Raw genomic sequence first — 7,381 nt, 5'->3', positions numbered from 1 at the left:
AAATTCGCTAATTTCCATTTTTTCTAAAAATTATTCGCCCAAATTTTATAGTATAGAATTGTTTTGCCTTAAAAATTGCTAAAATTTTATATAGAGACTACATAAAATTATTAGAAATTTGAATATTTTTACAAAAATATTGCCAAACATTTTACAGATTGCATATTATGACTAGTTGAATCCGCCAAGGCTTCTAAACTTTAAATTAAATTTCCATCCTTAAAATTTCCCCTGTTGTTCATACTCTCCAGCGATCCTGGTGCTACCCATGAGCTTCATGCAAGGGTTTCATGTTGTCCTTTCCTCTTCACACTATCTGTGAAAATATACATCTTCAATGGTGTGGACCGCTTGAAGTTTGTAGTAATCAATTTAGAGGAAATCATCTATAGTTATGCATGTTATGTTCTCCTCCAGGATATCAAAAAAATGTCTACGGCTTCACTTGTTCAGCGTCTTTGAAAGTCGATTTATTTTCCACATGCCACCCGGAAGTGTAAAAAATAACTTCTATACGCTTTTCCATTCATTGTCATTTATTCCCTTGTCGCCCCCCTTCTTTTTGTTCACTTCATCATTGTACTTCTCTTCTTTATGTATATACACCTATGGTACATGTTGCAATTTCCACCTTTGCATAATTCTCCATCTTTTGCTTTTACATATAGTATATATGTTTTTTTTCTTCTTCCTTCTAAACAAAATAGAATATTTACATCCTTTTATATTGTTCTTTGTGCACCTAAATACAAACATTGGCTTCTTACAAAGGGTTGTCATTTGGTTGCCTTAAATCTACTTGGTAAATGAATGATAGATAGTTATCGATCACCAAAAAAATACTTCACTGAAATAAGATTGATTCTAATCTCATTTTATGCTCCAAAGATAGCTTTGACAAAGTTCCAACAAAAAAATTTGAACCGCGTAGCATTAGTACATAATATCAAAGAAACATAAATTCTATTATAAAAAGGTTTCTCTGCCCACTAAACTTTAGCTACTTTGTCAAAAGGCACATCTGCTTTATAAGCCAGAAGGCACTATTTCAAAAATATAGCCACTAATGAAGTTCTTTCTTTTAGGGGATATGTACTCTATCTTTGTGCTTAAGACAACTCTTTATCATCTCTTATATTCACTTGAACTTGTGTCCCCATGTTTGTATCAAGATGGACATGCCAAAGTCTTCTGCAAACCCCTTAAGCAATGCTCGAAAGAGACTCCTTTATGCATAGAATAAAGATGCCTCCAACAAACAAATATGGCTCAAATATAAATCCAATTGAAACAACCAAACCTTTCCAGCTATATCCCAGTCTAATGCTTCCCTTCCCCAACATCCTGAAGCTTCATTTGCAAACCCATCTCCTTCAACATTCCCCGCTCTAGTTGTACCTACCCTTCAACTTCCTCCATTCACTGCCACTTCTTACCCATATACATCGCACACCCCATCATCGACTCATTCTCCTTCACCCTCCCATCCCCTTATTTTGGTCAACTCTGCCCTTAACCATGCACACCACCGATTTCGTAAAAGGATAGCTGACCTCTCTCCCTTGCATATCTACTCCATATGCAAAGAATCACACGCAAATATGAAAATAAAATTCTTACATGGTAACCTTTGTTTCTCCCAATATGCAACTACAAAATCCACCCACCGCTTCTACCTTGCGAACAACATGGACCTTGGTGACCAAGCATTTTTCCTTGCTACTCTAACACAAATAAAATAAATTCTCATATCATGTGTCATCCCAATATTGCAATTCACCCATGCACGAGGTGCATAGTATCAATACATTGGTCATAATATTTGTTTCCTACAAAACATCACTACCATCACCAACATTTTACCACACTTGGTTTCTGAATTGGACATTATCGTTGTTACTAGGCATGGCTCTGACCACAAAACATATGATTTCATTGTTAGCGAGACACATGTTCTTGCATATTTAGATTACAAACTAGCCCATGATCCCTACTACAAGGATGTCCAACTGGACCAAGTTGCAATATCTGCCTTGCCGACTCACCCTACTGATATGTCTTCTCTTGTCCGTCGCATCTCCCCCTCCTCTCCTGAACCACGACTTGACTTCCCTACTTTCGATGATAAAATTCCTGCACACCCCACTCCAACAAACCTCCAACCATCCTCTTTTGTATCAGCACTCCCTAATTCCCATATTGATCTTAATGAAATACGCAACTACCTACATTCTCCCCATCCTAATTGCACTACTTCACTTTCCAAGCCCTCTATTTCCCCCTCCACTATATATGAATATATCATAGAAGGCATATTTGATATGGTGTTCCCCACACTCTCTCCCATAGGGGATGCCATGATTGGTCAACCACGTCTTATAAAAGTTGAAATGCAAGAATATGTTGTTCACCTCATATGCTATTGTGATAATTGTTTTTCCCAACATCCAAGATTTTGATATTACTTGTACAATCTTATTTTGCAGCATCGTAGTTATGAAACTTCTTATGTTTTCGTGAAGATAAACCTTGAAGAGGGTTTTCCAATGACCGTTGCAATCCTTCATGCATTCCTCCATGACATGCCTATATCCATGCTTCCTAACCAGATTATGCGCTTCGGATCAGGCCTTAGAGGGACACGCTCATTCTAGAACAAACGCAAAGGTGAACTCACTAATATGATCATACAAATAGGTAGCCCTACTTTATTCTTCACCCTAAGTGCAGTTGACACCAAATAGCATGACATGCACATGGTCATGCCTGGAAACCCCCCCCCCAACCGGATTCATCCGAGTTATCTCTATGCAAATTCAAGAATATATCAACAATCCACATCTTGCAGTGCAATACATTCCTTGTCGATTCACAATCTTCCTCGAAGAGGTATTTCAAAAAGGTTTAAATGCAAAGAAATTATGGTGCATGTTTTTCCCTGACCATCCTTCTCCTTTTTGTTTCTTTTCCTGGATGTACAGTCACCTCACAAAATTTTATTTTTCATCTTTGCATGTATGAGTGGCAACATAGGGGCTCTGCATACATATATGGTTTCCTTTGGCTCAAAAATGCACCTGATATGGACAACCTCAATTGGCATGACCAAGCCATAATGGATAGAGCCAAGTCCTTTTTCAATGAAAACATTTCTTCTTGGAATCATCACCCTCTTGAACAACGTGGACCTTATGTACACATCTCTACAGAGACTGACCCATGCATCCTCCCATCACCATTGATATTTGCATCCTCTCGCCTTCAAGACTATGAGAATATTCTTAATTGCATTCAAAGGCATACAAAAAATTAGCGAAATTTTGAGGTCTAAAATGGGCCTCCTAAGGAAATTATAAAATAATAGTGGAAATAATAAAATAAGATTATAGTACATCATCAAATTTTAGAGGGAAAAAAGAAGAAACTTTTTTTTCAACTCGTATTTTCAACTTATCTCCCTATGGGTTTAATCAAATTTCAAGTGGAAACACTTGTTGGATGCCGAATTTTATTCCTCATCCAAGGAGTACCCTTGTTGCATAATTTCGATGGACCCTACTCCATGAAAAATGAGAAATACATGAAAAATGTGATTGCAATCATGTTTTTTCATGTATTTCTCATTTTTCATGTAGCAGGGTCCATCAAAAGTATGCAACATGGGTACTCCTTGGATGAGGAATTAAATTTTGCATCCAACGAGTACTCTCACTTTAAATTTGAGTAAAACCTTAGGGAGATAAGTTGAAAATACGAGTTGAAAAAATAGTTTTATTATTTTATTATTTTTTAATCATTTTACTTTTTCCTCCAAAAATGGTGAATCATCCCCCATGGTTGACATCATCATATTGAATCCTATTGGTTCTTATAAATTTTATTTTGGTTGTACATTTTTCTTAGGAGGCCCATTTTAGACCTCAAAATTCCCCTAATGTGCCACTCCTCTTCATGTCTTCGCAAAAAAGGTCTTACTCTTATTTGCCACTATGGAGTTCCATGGGATTTGAATCCCACCTCCTCTTTGATCATTGATGATAGTGGATGAAAGAAATATGTCCCCGCTCGTAATGATGACAGGTTAAATGTACACAACTCTGACATGCTATACATATGGAGAGAAAACATTGATTGCCAATTGGTTTTGTCTCGGCATGTTGTTCTACGCTACATCACGAAATATGCATCAAAACCAGAAATAAAATCAGAAATTTATCGGCAAATATTGTCACGTGTCTCCCAGGTTATCCACCATGAAACACTTGTTGTTAATGTTGTCCGAAAACTTAAAAAAAAAACAATTTCCGATAGGGACATCGGTGCACAGGAAACATGCCACATGCTACAAAAATTGCCCCTTTCACTTTGTATCCACTCATTTGTTTCCCTCAATGTTACTTGAACTATTTTTCGACGTGTTTCTCATGGTCTAGGTTCCCCCTTCCCAACACCACCCTTCATTGTAGCATACATGAATAGACCTGCTTCGCTTGAAACACTAACTCTTCTTGAAGTTGCACGTTCCTGGTCCTTCTCTGCTCACCAAAAACATAACCAATGGAAACAAATAAATCCTTGCAATATTTTTCATGTTCTCCCTTCCTATTCCCCAACCCCTTGTCCTGTTGATGCATCCTACACTTCTTTTTGTTGGATTTAACTACTTCTATACTTCCCTTTTTGCACACTCCCATCAGACATAGGATCCACTAATGAAGCAATCATTCCGCATTAGGAACAAAAAACATATGTGTATTTTCCATGGCATGTTCATCAAGCCCTTGAAACCCCCTTTCCCCTTGCTCTGATGACACCTCCACTAATGATATGTCGAACCCCCTCCCTCCCCCACCCCCAGAATCTGTAGACATCGATGAATGGCAATTCCTTTCTCATCTACGCCCTAGAAACAACATGGAAATTCATGACATTGACATGCTTGGATATCGTAACTTTGACTCTAACCATAATTGGGCCCATACTACCATCCCTTTCCCTTTGCAAGAGATAGTTATACATTTCATAGACTTTAGTTGCTCATTCACCCAAATTCATTCTAGCTCGTCTCCAGTTCCCCGCTTGATCACCTCACTATCACCCACCCAACAAGTTACTTTCACCATTGTCCTCACCCACTTTAGGACCACTTCCTCCATTCCTCCACTTAGAATGCTCATCCAAGGTACTGCTGTCATGGGGAAATATCATTTAATTGATTTCCTAAGAGATACATTTCTTGTTGAATCTCTTCCCAATTCACGTCCATTTCTCGTACTCACTCCAATAGGTGTTGCATCATTTAATATAAAGACGTTTACAATCCATTCTTCCTTCGCATTCCTTTAGTGTTAATGCATCCTCTTGAGCTCCAACCACTTATGAATCTCCAAGAAAAATTTCATCATTCCAAATACATTTTAATCAATGAAATGTGCTTTATTGGCCCTCAACTTCTTTCACACATAGAAGATCGCTTAAGGGAGTTATTTCCTTCGTATCAGAATGTGCCTTTTGGCAATTGGTCTATCATACTTGTTGGTGATCTTGGGAAACTACCTCCTGTGAAGGACATCCCCATGTATGTCAGCACATCATGTGGCAATTCCCTTTGGCACACCTTTGACACAATCGTCACACTATCTACCATATTTCGTCAACAAGGGACGGACCCTCTTCAAATTGCATTTGACAATTTCTCACGAATCTCATAAATACAACACCAATAGTCGAAGACTAGAACCTTATCATGTCAAGGACAAATTCCTTTTTGTCAAAGGATGAGCAGCAGGAATTTGACAATGCAATCCACCTATATCCAACCAACCTAGATGTCAAATTGCATAACAAACAAATGCTCAAAAAATTGAACATGCCAATTACACGATGCTACGTAGAGAAAAGGAACCACCATCCTGCTGGTTCACATGAAGAAGATGAACATTTGAATGTAAAAGTTCTTATTTGCAATGAGCAATACGTTTTCCTCACATGTAACTTGTGGGTTGAAGTAGGTCTTGTAAACGGAGCACCTAGAAAACTAATTTCCATTTTCTACGCAGCTGGATCAAAACCCCCTCAATTACCAACATTTGTTGTTGTTAACTTCTTCCAATACAAAGGTCTGCCATGGGATGCCTTCAACCCATCCTATGTTCCACTTTCCCCAATAACACGAGGGTCTCGCAAGTAAATTCCCCTTCGAATGGAATGGGGTTTGACAATACATAAATCACAAGGAATGACATTACCAAAGGCGACAATGGACATTAGCAACATAGACCGATAAGGCTTAACATTCACTGCTATCTCTAGAGTTCGAACATTCATTGATCTTCACATCTCTCCACCATTTTCCTTCAGCCACTACTCCCACATGCAAGTCAATTCTTACATCAAGCGTAGGCAGCAAGAGGAATCGATACTAGCATCAAAGTATTTACAACCACCTACAGTTTGATTGTTGCGTCTAGCCCCTTTTGATTCCCTTTCAGTAAGCATACTTTGCATTCAATTTCACAATAGTTTCTTTCTTTTACAAATAGTTGTTGTGAAACTCAGTTAAAATTCCATAAATTTCCCCCTTTCTACAAAAAAAATATTGTGTGCATTCGTCTTTAGAAAAAAAAAAAAGACAAAATTTACAAGTCCATGTTTTGTTGATTGATATGAGCATACTTTTACAACTCTGCTTCAAAAAAAATACTTTCAAAAACGCTTGTCAGGGAAATAGAAACTAAAATATTTGCTCTCACTTACTGCCAAATCTCTTTTCATCTCTCCAAGGAGTGATGTACGACAGAAGTTCTCAACGATTTTTCCAAACAACAAAAGGACTCAAAACCTACTTTGAACAAACTTTCCAAACTGTTGTGGTAAAAAATACAACACCCCCAACTTGACTTTATTGTTATCATAATGGTAATGGGAACCCCTATGTATTTGCAACTACCTTTTGGATCATTTGTTATTTCACTTTTTCTTATCCTGTCATCCTGTTTTATTTTTCAATTTGACTTAATCTTATTTCTAAAGTTATTTTTATTATTCATTAATTAGAACAAATGAAACAAATAAACCCTGATTCCAAGACTTGTATTGTTGTGTGACTTTAACCCTTTTATATTGAACTAGCCCCTTCCGATTTCATTTCAGTAAGCATATTTTTTATTCAATTTTAAAATAGTTACTTTCTTTTATGAATAGTTGCTGCGAAACTCAGTTAAAATTACAAATTTTTTCCCCTTTATAATAATATAATGTTCACTTGTGTTTAGGAAAAAAAAATGGACAAATTTTACAAGTTCGCATTTAGGTGATTGATGTGATCATGGTTTTACAACTCTAATTCAAATCAAATACTTTCAAAACCCTTGGCAAAAAC

The sequence above is a fragment of the Pinus tabuliformis genome, chromosome 1_2, assembly GCF_031772625.1.
Source record: "Pinus tabuliformis cultivar Carrire ecotype Pingquan chromosome 1_2, CPIR1, whole genome shotgun sequence".
Taxonomy (NCBI): Eukaryota; Viridiplantae; Streptophyta; class Pinopsida; order Pinales; family Pinaceae; genus Pinus; species Pinus tabuliformis.
The sequence above is the reverse complement of the archived record's forward strand: the minus strand, read 5'-3'. Positions refer to the sequence as shown.